The 17708-nt window shown below is 35.5% G+C and overlaps 2 pseudogenes; one reads left to right on the plus strand and one right to left on the minus strand.

Annotated features, from left to right (window-relative positions):
- The first annotated feature begins 5456 nt into the window (after nucleotides 1–5456).
- Nucleotides 5457–8384, plus strand: LOC110897141 (annotated as a pseudogene).
- A 6034-nt stretch (nucleotides 8385–14418) lies between these two features.
- On the minus strand, nucleotides 14419–17351 carry LOC110893577 (annotated as a pseudogene).
- Nucleotides 17352–17708: the final 357 nt, after the last annotated feature.

The raw sequence follows: 17708 nt of genomic DNA on the forward strand, positions 1-17708 counted from the left end.
TGAAGGTGTGTGTGAGAATGAAGAATGAATGAGTTAAGTAGCCCGAGACGTTGAGTTTATATAGCGTTCAGTAGACCTAACCATGGTTAAATAAGGTCTTAACTGGCTGGGGTTAGTGTAACATCTAGAAGACGTTGGTGAAGGGTTAAACTATGTCATGCATAGCTAATTGCACCTTTTCTTGTACATAATAATAACTAGGATTAAGCTCCCCCGCGTTGCGGCGGGGGGCGTGAAACTGTGTCAACACGTACTTCGTGAAGGATAAATACAAAGCGTAGTTTAATTTAGTGTTAAAATAACCGTCTTGGCATGTCTATCTTCCAATAAGCTGAACTAAAGCACGAATTAGTCTCTTGACACCTTTTCCAACCTACATGACAAGAAATTCTTGCTTGATGTTGGAATCATGTGCCTAGCAAACTATTTGCAAGAAGCACTTGTTAGCTTTGCCACATGCAGAAGCCATCTGATCCATCACCCCACATGCCTACATGTAAAATAATGTTCATTAAGATAAAAATTGTACAAACCTATAAGTGAAGGTTGTTTACAAAGCAGTTAAAAAACAAAAAGAAAAAAGAAAAGATCTATATTAGATTTGTCTTTTTACCTGTTATAGGTTATTTTATCATCATCAGCGGACATACACATACCAATAACCCTAACACTATAAACCGTCTCTTAACTTGAATTAACTTGATGACCCTTTTGTTATGACCCGTTGACAGAGAAGGTGGACCTGAAAAACAAAAAAGAAAAAAACCAAAATGTGTCAACTGTTCATATAATTTGCCATCATTGTCTAAAACGTTACCTATATACATATAGTGTAACTCAAACACACCAAATTGACATATTTAAGATTGGAAAGATAACTATGCAGAGTTATGAACATTGGTAACCCACCTAATAAGTCAGTACGTTAAGGTAACAGAACAGTTTTGACACTCCTATTGTTCATGTAACATGTGAATTAAAAATAAAGAGCCAAACCTTGTATTACTAAAGAAGTCGAAGTCAAACTTAGATATTTTAGTTTAACGGTTAATACTTGCAGGAGGATACTTCGATGAATAATTAATGGATTTAAATAATATCCCCAGATTTACAAAATATCCTCATATAGGCCGTGTTCTTCCATGAAAATGAAAACAATGATGAAATTCCAATTTAAATTTTTTTCCTCGTTTGGATACAAAGTTGTGTGTTGGTGTATTGATTGGTCTTTTAGCTTTCCTTACATCTGATGCGTGGGCCGAGGGATTGAGTCTTGGCCCACTCGTTTTTTTCTCTTTTTTCGCCTCAACTAATAAGAAATCCAAAAGGCTAACCACTACACCAATGCACGACTTTGTATCCAAATGTGGAAAAATATATATAAAACATCGACTTTAAATGGGTTTGATAAATACCTAACTACCTAACATAATATCCAAATCTGCAGCAGCACAGTTTGATGGGTTCTACTCCTCATCTAAATGATAAATATTTGACACAATCATTGAAAATTGGCGTCAAGTTGATAAAGCTTGGCTAGTCGAACACCTCAACTTCATCAAGTTTGCCTAGTGGCATTAAGTTGATAAAGCTTTTTATTTCACACAAAATGGTAGAAAGATACTGAGATTAACGCCACTACTCACTCACGCATAGTCCTCTTCGCATCAATTTTATTATCTAAATAACTTGGAACCCAGAAATCAACATTCTTACCTTGATTTTCATTGGATTTGAAGTCCGAAACAACCATGTTAGACACCAGCTCTTAGTCAGACTCGGATGATCAGTCCACACCAGTCTCTTAAACAGCCTCAAAACACATGCGTGTTCCTACAATCACAAAAATCTAAATATGTAAACAAAACCAACAATCAACTTGTATGACAAACAGGGGCTGGATTCAGATAATTCATCACTGATTCATTAATTTTGTATCAAATTCCAATACAGTACGTAGCTAGTTGTATCCAACAATATTTCAATCCAAAGACAGTCCAAGCCAAAATCAATCTAAAATCGAGAATAGTTGATGAGATGAAGATTCGTACCCTATCTACACACTGGTTAAACTGAAAAAAGTGTCGACCATTGTTGCATTTATCCATGTGGAACCTGTTTTAAGCTCAAAAACACAAATACATAAATAAATAAATAGCTCAATTTATAAAAAAAATAATAAACCATAAATTCAATTCTAACACATAGGAATGCAAATTAATTCCAAAAATCTCAGGACCCGATGGCAAGCCAACAATAATAAACCATAAAGTCAATTTTAACACAGTGGTTTTTTTCAGGGTAATCGGGTTTCTTGGGTCTTTTCAGGTTGGGCATTGGGGTAGGACCAAAACCAAATAAGAGGGAAAATGAGAACCAAGAACCGAACTGACAAAAAGTATTAGTGGTTTCACGGGTCGGTCCTGGTCTGTTTCACTGACAGAACCTGAACCCGGATCTTGCTCACCCCCACGTACCCCAGTGAATTTGATTGTTTACTTATTGAAGTTTAAAAGGAAAGGGAGTTTGGTAGTCATGCAAGATTTTAAGTTATTTGCAAAATACTAAACGATCTTAATTTAAGAGGAAAAGAATATAGACGGGGTTGCAGTCCCTTATTGGACCTGGTTTTGATACACTTATTTCTTCTAAGAAAACAAATGAACTTAGTGCCCGCCACCTCTTTTTCTTCTAAAAGAAACCACGGTCCAGTAATCTGCATCAATAGTCGTTGTGTGTGCCTATGGTGGTTCACTGAGAGTCATACCAGAGAGGTTTGAAGATGGGTCTAGTTCATCCGCCATCTCCATTGATTCATCTTGAACTTGATGCTGAACAGGAATCGTCATCACCGCCAATCACAGCCTGTAGATTGCTTTATAAATTCCGATGGGCTAGTCCTCTTTTTGAAAAATTAACAAAGTGAAATGGATATTTGGATTTGCTCAAGTGATTTGTAACGATGATAATGCTCAAATATTTAATTATAAAATCTATGACAATTTGAATTGGTCTTATACAGATCAATAACTACACTATAACTATAAATTTTCAAATCATTATCATATACCAAAAACAAAGCCATCCATCAGAATATAAATTCCAATAAAATTATAACTATAAATTTTCCTTTGCCTCGTTTAATCTTGGATATAACACCTGGTGATTAAAAGCAAAAATATATGAATTCCAATAAAATGAAAGCTAATTGCATAAAAGATGAAACACATCGACAAAACAAAAGGTTTCAAAACAAATCCCTAACATCTACTGTAATCACGAAAACACAAACACTTGTTGAACAGATATTATCAACCAGGGGAAAGAAAATTTGAAATGTTATATACCTGCAATGTGTTTAAAGAACACCACCGCCACTTCTCAACAAAAAAACACCATCGGTTGCGTGGTGGAGAAGGAGGAGGAAGCAGCGGCAGTGGAAGGAGGAGACGACGTCGCTCATTCAATTCCAAACTGTCATCGCCGGAGTGAAGTCAGTGGCGTGGTGGAGAGGGAGGAGGAAGCAGTGGCAGTGCAAGGACACGCTGTCCCTGGTTCAGGTCCAAACCGCCATCGCCGGAGTGAAAGAACTGCCGGACTGCTCACCAACGTGTTCTGTCGCTCCTTATTTTTGCTGTGCAAATCTAGGGCTCATATTTGTATTCTCTATGTCAAAGCACCAGCGGTGGTTTTTGGTGGGTATTGTCGGATATCCCCGTTAACCGACCGACCACCATGGAGAAGCCACAACCGGCGACCAATTGAGAGATCGGGACTCTAGAACTCGTCGTCGTCATCACAGACTCTGGTTCAGTCGGCGGCGGTTGGTGACGTCGGAACAACAGTTCCCGCTTCCTCGACGGCGGTTGGCGCCGGTTCCTCCATCACAGTCGCTCAGTTCTCTCTACCTCTCTACTTTGTCTCTCTTACTCCTCTCTCTATCTCCCTGTTGTGTGTTGATGTGGAGGCAACAACAACAACTATCAAGACATGCGGGGAAAAGTGAAAAATCAATTTTTTAAAACAATCCCAAAGCCAAATGTACAACATGCATATGCATTACCAAGTTGCTGATTCATAATTCATAATTCCAACATTACATTAAAAAAACCAACATAATCTTAAAAAAATTATAAAAACTACTAGTCTTCATCCGGCGTCATTAGGTTCGTTTTATGCGTTGTTCCAAATGTACTCCACCAAGTCCGCTTGTAGGTTTTAATGTGTGTACTCGTTACGTGAAACAGACAGACCAAAAAAAACATGCCAAATCCAGAGATTCTGTGACGCAACAACCTCTAGTATTATAGTGGGATGACCATGATCGCCCCGAGTATATTGACCTTGCCAGACCGTAGGGCAGTTCTGCCACGACCAGTGCATGCAACCAAAGCTTCCGAGCATTCCTGGAAAACCATGTCTTTCTTCGTGTGCTTGATATAATTTTTGGACGTCGTTTGCGTTTGGTTTCCGCAGGTATTTCTTTCTATATAACTTCACGATCTATTCGCATAACATGTGCAAACATTCATGTGAAGTTCTTTCGGACATCCTTAAATACTCGTCCAACGAATCGGGTGTCGTCCCGTATGCCATTTGACGAATGGCCGACGTACATTTATGTAAAGTGATGAATCCCTTACGGCCCCTAGCGTCGTATCGTAGTGTGAAAAACGAATCAGACTGCGCCAAGTTGTCAGCGATACGTAAGAACAGTCGACGACTCACTCGGAACCGACGTCTAAACATCGCGTCCTTGTACATAGGTTTGTCGGCAAAATAATCGGCCACTAAATTATCATGGCCGGCTATATATTAACAACAAAAAATAGATTAAATTCATTATTAATACCGAAAAAATTAAAAACATTATTAAATTTAAATAAAGATACATTAAAAAAATAAAATAACTTCTCGATCTCGTTTTAAGGCGGCTGCCCTAGTTTGCGGTTGTGACGACGTTCCTGCCTCCTCCATGATCATCTGCGCTGCGTGCATAATGAAGTTTGCAAAAAATAATTCGCCCTCACCCGCAGATGACGAACACCACGATGAAGAAGAATAAAACATGCCTATATTTTTATAAAAGTAAGATATTGTATAAAAAAAATGAGAGAGATTGAGAGAATAAAGGGTGTATATTTATAAAGTATGATTGAAAAACTAATTTTTTTTATCACAGCTAGTAGCATAAAACGGTCAAAATTTTTGTCATTTAATGCCCGTCCTCATACGTCGACAATGCTAAGGGGGAAATGGTGTTGAGGCTCGACGACGGGCCAGGATGGACCAAGCCGAGTGGCCTTACGCCCGCCACTAACCAAACCAAAAGGGCCACTAATGAAACTTACATTTCCCATGCGAACTTCATCATATATATGGACCGTTTACAGAAAACTTTTCGAAATCCTCCACACACACACACAGAGTAAATCCACGTTCAAACTCAACAAACAATGGGCGGCATCAACGAATCGGAAAAGTATCTACTCAACCGCACAAGGAGCACCACTTCACCGCCGGTGAAATCGTCCATGACGTCATCATCGGTGTCTCTGATGGCCTCATCGTCCCGTTCGCGCTTGCCGCTGGTCTTTCCGGTGCTAATGTTTCGTCTTCCATCATCCTCACCTCCGGTATAGCGGAGGTTGCTGTCGGTGCTATCTCTATGGAACTCGGAGGGTAATTTAACCGATTTTTGTTAGTTCGCTTGCTTTTTTAGGTTTAATTTGTTGATTTTGTAGTTATATTCTGGTTTTGAATTTGCGATAGGATTGTAATACTAATTGTTACAAGTTTACGATGCTTCGTTGAGATTTGCATGTGAATGTTGTTAGGTTGTAGGATTTAGGTTTTGGTTGTACCTAGTGTTATTGATTTTCACTATTTGATATGGATTTGTGATGAATTTAGCTTTAATAACTTGTTACTTTTCGTTTTTGTTAATAACTCGAATGATTCGATTTTGAGATAGAGTTATAATACTACTCACATTGTGAATTTACGATACTCCGTTTCGAATTGCTTTTGAGGTCAAACCTAGTGTTATTGATATTCAGTATTTGATTTGGATTTATGATGAATTAAGCTCCAATAGCTTGTTAGGTTTTGTTTTTGTGTTATGATTTGATGCCGTATCAAATGTTGATCAATAATTTGCAAATGCTGATCAATAATTTGAATGATCCGAATTTGTGACAGAATCATAATAATTCTTATCATTACGACGTAATTCTAATCATTACGAATTTGCAATACTCTATTGTGAATTGCATGCGAATGTTGTTAGGTTATAGAATTCAGGTTTTGAGGTACAACCTAGCGTTATTGATTTTCAAAATTTGATATGGATTTAAGATGATTTTAGCTCCAATAACTCGTTACTTTTTCGTTTTGTATCATGACTTAATGCCGATATCATACTCTGATCAATAAATTGAATGTGTAGGTATTTGGCTGCAAAAAGTGAAGCTGATCATTACGATAGAGAGCTACGTAGAGAACAAGAAGAAATTGACACCATACCTGATTCAGGTTATTTCATAATTTCATTCAAAAAATTAGATGCATACTCGATAGTACGGAATTGATAATTGGTGATCTGATTATGTATACAAACTGTAGAGGCGGCTGAAGTGGCGGAGATACTGGCGGAGTATGGGGTGGAGCCACATGAGTACGGGCCTGTGGTGAATGCTTTGAGGAAGAACCCGCAAGCATGGCTTGATTTCATGATGAAGTAAGTGTTATTACATATCCTCAAATTAACTGTTTAGAACAAAGTAATGGAAGCTTGAGGGCTAGATTAGTAAATTTGCTTCTTATTTCTTGATTTTAGACAATTGGAATCTTAGTAGGACATGGTTAGGAAACTTTTAATCGTTTCTTGGAGTATTATATGTAAGCTAGCCATCGATAAGCTAAACATCGTCTTTTCATTACGTCTTTCTCAAGAATGTTTTGTCTTTTACAGTTTTACTTTTAAGGAGAGTTTATGCATGTCAGCATGTGGTGTTTGGCAAACCAGAAGCAATCTGCCATTCAATTAGAACAATTATAAACAATACTGAATTAACTTTGTTGTTTAGTGTTTTAGGTATATATAAAATTGATCATAAGTTATCTTTTATGTGTAACATTTTGGCTGTTTTAGCACGTTGGCCACACTTTATGATGGTCAAAATAAAATAAGTTTATTGGAGACAAAAAATCAGTCACCATGATATACTTTTAGCCAAAGAAAGGTTATAAGGAATATTACAAAAGCAGATCTGAGGCCTCCATGCATGTTGTCTTATTACTTGAAGGCTATGCAGTTAATTCGGTGATATATCACCGATACATCGGTTATCGGTCCCCATGTAAAATATTGGTCAGAATATGGTACCGATATTATGGGCGATATTGGCCGATTATCCCAATAACAGCACCTTTCTTCTTAGTTCTACCATTCGTCTTTCTTCTTATTGCTGCCATGAGTGTTGTAAGTCTTAGTTATTAATTGTTTTTGTTAAATGTTAGTGTTTTAAGTCTTAGTCAGTTCCTACTTGCTACAGTTGTTAGTGTTTTGCAAGTTGCAAAAGGTTAATATGTTAATGGTGGGAGAATATACTGAATTGTTAGTGTTAAATTGCTATATATAAATTTTGCATGATATTAAAATTACCGATATCGCACCGCGATAACCAATATCTCAAATATCGGTCCTTGACCGATATCTGATTTTTTTACCGCATTAACTGCTTAGCTTGAAGGGATGCCATTTGTACGCTAACACCATACTTTATGTTTTGGACCAACTGAAGCCTCCATTAGACCCGACCCACATAATTATCACGTATTTTGACTTGAATCCGCAACCTAATCTGCTCATTTGCTACCTCTAATACAAAACGTCAACAACTTGTATAAAATGTTAATGGATATGGTTGTATGTGATCTTTGGTCATTATGAATGAATAACAATTTCTCATATTTTTATTATCCAGATTTGAACTTGGACTTGAAAAGCCCGATCCAAAAAGAGCACTTCAAAGCGCACTAACAATCGCGATCGCTTATGTATTGGGTGGATTGGTCCCGCTTCTACCTTACATGCTCATCCCAGTGGCCCAAAAAGCTTTGGTTGCATCTGTCATGGTGACCATATTAGCCCTGCTGATCTTTGGGTTTGCCAAAGGTTACTTCACCGGGGACAGACCAGTTTGGAGTGCCCTACAAACAGCCCTGATTGGAGCCATAGCGTTTGCAGCCGCTTTTGGCATGGCTAAGGCGGTGCAGGGGTAGTAAATGGTTACATTGTTATTGCTTCTATTTTGATTTGACTTTTAAAGTCAAACATGTTGGTTTTTGACTTTCGATATTATAATTGAGCTCTATGTTTTTTTTTTAAACGAAAATCGATTGTTATAACATGGTAAGACTAATTTGATTTTAGAAAGAAAATATTGAAATATGTAATGTAACTAAATTTAATTTTTTTTCCTGATGTAATCAAATAACAAAATTTTTTTATCGAAAATGGTTACATTTGAAATTTATGTTTTTAAACCGATAAATGAAATAACATTAGAATTGATTATAGGAACTTTGATGTATGCACATTACATAGTTTTAATTTTTTTTATCCGATAAATGAAATAACATTAGAATTGATTACAGGAACATTGTTCTAAGCACATTATACAGACTTAATATATATATAGGACAAAGATCTGTTAGGAACCACTTTTTATTGCGACAACCGCGAGAGCCAGTGTGAACACAAACAATAATACTTAAAAAAATCTAAAAAAACCCAAAAAAAAAAATTAATATTTTTTTTGTAAAAATCGCTATATTTTGTTTACAATAAAAAAAATTTCAAAATTTTTTTTTTGTTTCGAGTCACAGTTGTCCATGCACATGTGCATTTATGTCATTTCTTTGACAAATTCCGTAATTCATTACAACTATTAGACAATTGCACTTTCATTTACACTACCACGTGTAATACACTACCTTTTACGTTACCAATATTATAAATGCACATGTGCATCTATACGTATCAACATGAAATAAGGTGTGTTGGTACACTATTTTCTCTTTCATCTATTATTTCATCCATAATACACAAGCATGCACATGTGTATTTTTGTCATTTATTTGACAAATTTCGTAATTCATTACACATATTAGACAATTGCACTTTCATTTACACTACCATATGTAATACATTACTTTTTACATTACCAATATTAGAAATGCACATGTGCATTTATATGTATCAACATGAAATAAGGTGTTTTGGTACACTACTTTGAATACACTTTCTCTTTCATCTATCATACCATCCATAATACACTACCATTACCTCCTACCATCCATAATACAATACCATTACTGATATTTTCACTTTATTACATGTATGTAAACACCATTTATACCATCCAATCAACATATTACATCATAAATTGACAACTATAACCAAACCATCAACTACTAGATATAACTAACCAAAAAACATGTATATGAGCCTACTTCTCCATTCAAAATCACAAACTTTTTGTACCGAAACACGTTATATCATGGTTATACCTAATGATGCACATGTGCATTTTAAATATTGGTAATGTAAAAAGTAGTGTATTACGAATAGTATTGTAAATTAAAGTGCAATTGTCTATTCCTGATAACGTATTACTGAATTTGTCGAAGTAATGATACATATGCACATGTGCATAGATATCAGTTACTCGAAAAAAAAAATTTAATGGTAACGAAATATAGCGATTTTTTGAAAAAAAAAACATTAAAAAAATTTGAGTGCTTTTTTGATTTTTTTAGAATTTATTTTGTGTTCACATTGGTTCTCGCAATAAGGATGGTTCTCGCATGAACCTTACCCTATATATATATATATATATATATATATATATATATATATATATATATATATATATATATATATATATATATATATATAGGGTTAGGTTCATTTGTGAACCTCCCCCTTATTTGTGAACAAAATGAACAAATCCTAGCCATTGATTAGTTTTATGATTTTAAGGGTAAGATTGTCATTACCCATACAAATTTTATTTTTTTATTATAAACCAAATTTAAATAAGATTCATCAAAATCAATCAGTTACCATATTAGGTAACTGATTTCCTATTTTGTTGTGATTTCAATTTACTGATCCTATTTAACAAAATCCGAATCAAATACTCAAAGAAAAAATATAGATCTGACAGTTTCTTATTTCCTTCAACCGCCTGGATGAACATCAATCTACTTCAATTGCTTCAGTTCTTCATTTTGTTTTTTTTTTTTTTCTGATCATCTATACGTTCTTTGATGAAATGCCTCAGAAGAGAAATTCATAAGGATAACAAAAACCACGTAAAGCTTGCATAGATAATATATATGCTCTTTTGACTTTTCTTTTTAATTTTATGAGATTTAAATCGGTGGTTACCATTTGATTTGTAATTATGTTTTTTTTAGTTGTAGTCATATATCCAAGTTGAGAGGTTTTGTAAGGAGGTTAAATATTCTCCTTAAACTCACGTTTGGTATTTTGGGTTTTGAAAGTTATGTGGTTACTCTCATGTTGAATCTCTTTCACTTGAACATCTGTTTATCTTATGTTTAATGATGGAGTATATAAAAAATCTTAGATTATATGTAATAATGTGTCTTTTTCTTAAAAAAAATCATCTTCTGTTCAATACATTCGATTCATAGTTTGGTTATTCATATATGTATTTTTTAATTTACATGTGTATGTATGCGTATAAAACGGATATACATATGTGTATAAAACAGTTTGGCTGAATCCTAATTGTGTATAAAACATACACAAATAGAACTAATAAATGGTTTATACACATATGTACTTGTGCTGAATACTCAAAGTACATATATGTATTACTCGAATTACATATGTACGCATGTGTATAAAAACAAATATATGTATGTGTATAAAATAGTTTGGCTGAACAATGTATATTTTAAAATTAACAAATTTGGTAATTGGTGAGGGAAATGAAGAGAGAGAATGTAATTAAATATTTAATTGAAAAATGAATTAGTTAACAATTTACCCTTATGCCCTTTTTCAATTATTTTATACACATAAATAATTAGAAAACTACCATTATTATAAATTCAAGATCTTCAAAATCAATGGACAAGATTTGTTCATTTTGTTCACAAAAACACTATGGTTCACTCTTGAACCTTACCCTATATATATATATATATATTGAAATTCCTGTAAAAAAGACCAAAAGCGTGAGAGGGTAAGAAAGAATCTCAGCCATTAGATCTTTGATCTAATGGTTGAGATCAGTAGGGACCAAATTGTAAAATATGTTTTATTTTTTGGACTAATTTGCAAATTGTAGGGGTAATAGAGTCTTTTAAATCCACTTGAAATAGAAAACTGTAATCAAATCCCTACATTTTCGAATTCTCTTTCTTCTCCAGATCTTCGAATCTTCTTTCTTCTTTAGATTTTTGAATCCTCCTTCTCCAGATCAGTCCATCTCGAATCATCATCATCACCAGTCCATCTCGAATCAGCATCATCATCAGCGGTGGTGCCGGCAGTGGAACGACGGCAAGGTGGTGTAGGTACTTCTCATTTATAACATTATTTATTTGATTTTTTATATCATATGACAGACACCTACTTTCTAGTTTGTAACATACAAATTTACTCTTATTCTTTTCGATGATGTAATCTATATACCTTTATTAAGAGAACTGGGTTTTTTGCCCTTTAGGTAATTTGCCACATATACAAATTTTAAAGCATTGTGTACAAAGAAAAAGAAGCTATGTTAGAAGGGGTGAAATGATAAATTATTCAAAGTTTTCAGACGCCTAAAGGGGCAATCTAGGGATTTCACCTCTGCGTCCTTTCCCCTCATCATCATTCAATTCAATGGGCTTCATTGCCAGTAATTGAAGGAGGCATTTGATCCTACCATCATCGAGACCCCTCTCATTCTCTTCCGGTACACACGTCCACATCTTAGGAGAACAAGCTTTGTACTCATAAATTCCCCTAATCTGGTTCCCAAAACATCACCAACAATCATTTAAGACTGATGATCGGAGCCAGTGGTCACCTCAATCATGGCTTGTAAGTATCTGTTGATGTTATTGTATGATTGATGATTGATTTGTTTGTAAGTATCTGTTTATAGATAGTTTCAATTGGTGATTTTAGGCAGGCAGGGGTTTCTTGACCTAACAATGAAGCCATCTCTGAACCAATAATATTCTACATACAATATTCACAATTTTGCTTTTCAAATTTTAATTATGTGTCTTACAATCTGTCACAATTTCCTCTTCATCGAGTCCAAATCAATTCCTTTAAGTTTTGCTTCAATTTTAGCACACGCAAAAGTAAGTTTTCTTAGGGTTTCGTTTTGCTTCAGATTTCGTTTGTAAACTAATGTTTGTGTTTCCTCCATTAATGGTAATGGATCATGTTTCGATTTGTTCGATATTCGTGTTGACTTGTATCGCTGATGATAGAAAAGTGTGTTTTGATCGTATGCTTTATCATCGCATCGACAGAGGGAACTTCAGGATTTGACAGGATAACGGACGGTTTCTGAATTTGCACTTAGCAACCGTATTCAGGTTACTTTTGTTTTAATTTCCTCCTGAAGCCATATATAACCATGTTGGCATATGAAGTTGATTTCAAGGTTCAAGGGCTGGCAATTGGGTACCTGTTATGTTAAGACACGATTAGACCTGTTTGACTGAAAAATACACCCATTGACTTTTTTAATTTTTAAAATAATTAAAATTACAATGTTAGGATCTATCATTTATTCATCTTTGTACATAAAACATAAAACTGTTTTATAAACATGAGATAGAAAGTAGTTACACGAGTCGTAATCATGTTTGAAACTTATGTTGTGCGCGCCGTCAGAAACCTGTTAAACCCGTTAAGACACGATTTGCCAGCCTCCGGCCGCAAAAGGGGTAGCGGAAATTAATGTGTGTATGGACATTGATGCTTCGAATATGCTGAGAGTTATGGCTGGTGTTGTGATGCCTGGATCTGGAACCAAAAATCCAGTGTGGTTCCACTAATGGAAGTTAGAATGCCAACGGCTGATGATGGGCATGGATTGTGCATTGATGCTCTACTCTAGACTTGGTAACTCTCCATAACAAGCTTAACGCTTTATAGTTAATGTTCATCCCCTGTTTCTTGTTTGCGACATCTTTCATTTTATGGTTGTATTACAGTCAGTTGGGGTCTTGTCCTACTGTGAAAGCTTTATGTAATATATATATATATGTGGTTGTAAAACAAGAATAATGCTGGTTGTTTTGAAGGTATTTTGGTTTATATGTGGTTGTAAAACAAGAATAATGCCTGTGTTTTGAAGGTATTTTGGTTTTAGTTATTTTTTTGTGGAAAATATTTGTGTTGAATAAATTAAAGATCTAATGTTTTGTTGCTACAGGAGGTGAAGGTGTTCAATGAGCTTGTTCTTTCGGACACATTGAAAGGTCCTCTTCATGTATTCTTTGCACAACGTGCAATCTCAAAGGTACGATTATCGTTCCAAACTTTACAAAAATATTTCCTATTTGAGTAAAATGCCAAATTCGTCCCTAAGGTTTAGTCATTTTTGCTTGCTCCATCCAAAATGACTTTTTTGTGCATTTGAGTCCTTCGGGTTTGCGTTTCATTGCCATTTTCATCCTTGAGTTTGACAGTTTATTGTGACTTTCGTCCCTCGGAATTTGGCCCTTAGGGATGAAAATGGCAAGTTTTAAAACTTTTTCGATGAAAATGGCACCTCAGAGTCAGAGACGAAAGTCGCAAAAGTGGGCAATCCTCAGGGATGAAAATGGCATTTTACTTCTTTTTTCTTCAAAATAGTTGATTTTTTTTTTTTACAAAATCTCGACTTTAATTAAACAAACGAACTAAATTTCTTGTTCGTGCCCATTTATCTATTAAAATTAAAAGAACAAACATAAACGAACTTCCCGCTACGCTTCACGAAGTGTTTGATGAATGTCCAGTTCGTTTGCTGCCGCAGGGAAACTATCATAGATATGTTATTTGATTCCTTATCATTGTGTGCTCTAATTGATGGAATAGGTGAGACTGTAAGAAGGATTCTGGAGGGAGAGATGTTGAGAGTGACACTTTCAAACCCTAGGAATGGCAATGCACAGCATCTGCGTGTTGTTTCGGCTTTCGTCCTATGATGGATAGTTTAAGTGAGCTGTATGGAGTAAGATCTGATCGTTAACTGCCTACTTTTTCGGTTTTGTTATTCGTTTGTGCTGCCAATGTTTGATGATGGTTAATTACATATAGACAAGGTTCTATAAGATTATATGTTCATCTTGTTTTGTTTTGTTTTGTTTTGTGTAGACCTGTCAGTTAGATATAGAGAGCATCTGCAGTGAAGCCTTTGGTTGATCCATATGTCCAGCATCATGCACCTGTTTCGACAGTTGACACAAACGGTCAATTTTTGAAACTAGAATGCTTCTTTAATAAAACTGATGGGGAGTTAATATTCACACACACGAACCGTCAGAAAAATGTGAGTGGACCATGGTTCTTTAGCTCTCCCGCTTCTTTGCCATCTACTTCAAATTTGACAATCCTTGATGTTTCAAATTCCCTTTTCGACCGGACCATTTCATGGCCTCAACCCATCTGTAGTTCCCTGTAGCGTGTCCATTCTAAACAATTCAGAAAGAAACATTATTCTATTTTGTTTTTAAGTTCAGCATGATAGAGGTGTTCAAAGAGATCGCGACTCGAGGCTCGCTTGTAAAAAGCTCGTTTTGTTTTCGAGCCTGGCTCGGCTCGATTAGAGCCCTTAGCATGAAAGAGTCTTACCAATCCAGTTACAAAAATAATCATATTCTCCGACATATACAAGCATCTTATAACCATCTTCCAAAACCTCTGGAAGGCCAACTTGAAGGTTTCGCATGATGTCTTCCATCAGTGCATTATACACCACTACTAATCGACACAAAATCTATCCCGTGTACCCCTAATTCTTTTTTCACTGATGCCTTGTTCACCAACTCTTTGATTTTGGAGTTGTTATAACATTGTGGCCTCCTAATCCTAATATCATAACCATGTCACATAACACAAAATTGTTACTCGTAGTTCAGTATGGTTGTAGCCTTGTATGATGTTTGAGTGCTTACATATATATGGTTGATGCTCAAAATCTCTTTATGAATCTGACTACATATATGTAGGGGTGTTCATCGGGTTTTTTCTTCGGGTTTCGGGTTCTTCGGGTCGGGTTCTTCGGGTTTTTCACTGGGAAAAATTGACCCGATAACCAACCCATTTAAAGTTCGGGTTAGTCGGGTTTGGGTTATTCGGGTTCGGGTTAGTTCGGGTCGGGTTATATGGTTTTCGGGTTTAGATGTAAAATGAAAATAAATGTTTTTTTTTTCAAAATATCATCAAAATTCATATTGTTACTTTATAAATATCATTAAAGTTCAAAGATTAATTGACAATATGCTATTATAATATTAAAAAAAAACAAAACTTAGTGTTCCATCTATTAAAGACTCAAAATCTAAACACTTTTATATGGAAAAAACAAAAAAATGTTCGGGTTTTTTTTCGGGTTTCATGTTTCGGGTTTTTCGGGTCGGGTTGTTCGGGTTTTTGGCCTGGAAAAAGTGACCCGATAACCGAACCATTTAAACTTCGGGTTGGTCGGGTTCGGGTTTCTCGGGTTCGGGTTTTTCGGGTATTTGCTAATTCGGGTTCGGGTGGCTTTGAATTCGGGTCGGGTTTCGGGTTTTGGATAAAAATGAACAGCCCTACATATATGTTGGGCTTCAAGGCAGCTGTTATGGCCATTAGTCCCTAGAAATAAAATGTAAAAAACACATGATTGTATATTGATTAAGGTAGGCCTGTAAAAGAAAAAGAATCGGACATTATGAACTGTTCGTGAATTTTTTCGACGGGAAGTTCATTTATTTAATAAACGAACGAACATGAACACACGTTTTGTTCATTCACTTATGTTCGAGAACGTCCGTTTATGTTCGTTCATTTATGTTGGAGGGAGTGATAAAATTAATTTTGCTTTGTAATACCAATTAGAGTAAAATGCCATTTTGTCCCCTGAGGTTTGGCAAAACTTTCATCCGAACGTTTGTTTTTTCGCATCTGGATTCAAAAGGTTTAAAATCTTCTCATTTTCATCCAGCTCGTTAACTCCATGCATTTTTCGCCTTGGGGTATATCCGTCTTTTTTGTTAACTTAAAGGGCAATTCAGTCTTTTGAATAATTGTACATTATGCTATATGCTTGTACGTAAAGTGAAAAAGAGATAATTGCCCTTTAAGTTAACAAAAAAGACAGAAATACCCCTGAATTAACGGAGAAAATGGATGGAGTTAACGAGCCGGATGAAAATGGCAAGATTTCAAACCTTTTGGGTCCAAATGCGAAATACCCGCATCAACGCGCGGGCCTTCCCACTAGTTATCTCTAATGAACTTTAAACTTTCACCATAATATATATATAATGCTAGACATAAGGCCACTCGGGGCGGGTACGTGATGAAGGAGTTTAACGCGTTGTAAACGAGTTGCACACCGCCGCCGGTCTTATGACCACGCGTTACATTTGTAACGCGTTAACTCCACCACGCGTTGAACTTTCTAAATTTTTGACCGTTTGTATGTTTTTGACCGTTGCTTTTTGACCGTTTGTAATTTTTTGAACGTTGTTTATTGTTTTTTTTTATATAAAATCCCACATATTTCAATACATAAACTCATAAAACTCTCAACAATTCTCACACTCAATACAAAAAATTCAAAAAACTCTCAACTATTTTCACACTCATTTTTACAAGAAATATGGAAGGTTCAAGCAAGAGAGGTGGTGGATCGAAAAAAAGAGGTGGCGGTTCGGGTACGAAGAAAATAAGGCCCAAGGTTCGAGCGAATCTTGGTGAGCCCGCACGCTTTAGGTTGCAAGACGAACCCGACCAAGTCCCACCCTTTCAAACCCAACAATATCCACCTTTCAAACCCAACAATATCCACCCTTTCAATCGCAAACGTACCATAACCAACCGTTCGTTCCACCGTTTCAACCTCACCAATTTCAATCGCAAACGTATCAAACCCAACCCCACACACTCGACCCACTACTAGGTTCAAGAAATCGCTCCAATCGGCCGACAACCTTGGACGAGCGAGAAGGAGGTCTCGTTGACGAAGGCGTATTTGCACATCTCGGAGAGTAAGAAACACGGGAACGAGCAACGAAAGGATGCGTTTTGGAGACGGGTTATTAATCATTTTATGAAACTTCCCGGTGCAAGGATACGAAATATGGACCAAATGACGTCGAAGTGGACGGATTTGAACGGGAAAATTAGCAAGTTCAACGCTTGTTTCATTCAAAAGGTATGTTTTTTATTAAAAAAAAAACAGTTTATAAAAAAAACAGTTTTAAAAATAAAACAGTTTATAAAAAAAAACTGTTTAAATAAAAAAAACTGTTTAAAAAAAACAGTTTAAAAAAAACAGTTTAAAAATAAAACAGTTTATAAAAAAAACTGTTTATTAAAAAAACAGTTTATAAAAAATAACTGTTTATATAAAAAAACTGTTTAAAAAAACAGTTTATAAAAAAAACTGTTTATTAAAAAAACA

The sequence above is a fragment of the Helianthus annuus genome, chromosome 12 (assembly GCF_002127325.2).
Source record: "Helianthus annuus cultivar XRQ/B chromosome 12, HanXRQr2.0-SUNRISE, whole genome shotgun sequence".
NCBI classification, from domain to species: Eukaryota; Viridiplantae; Streptophyta; class Magnoliopsida; order Asterales; family Asteraceae; genus Helianthus; species Helianthus annuus.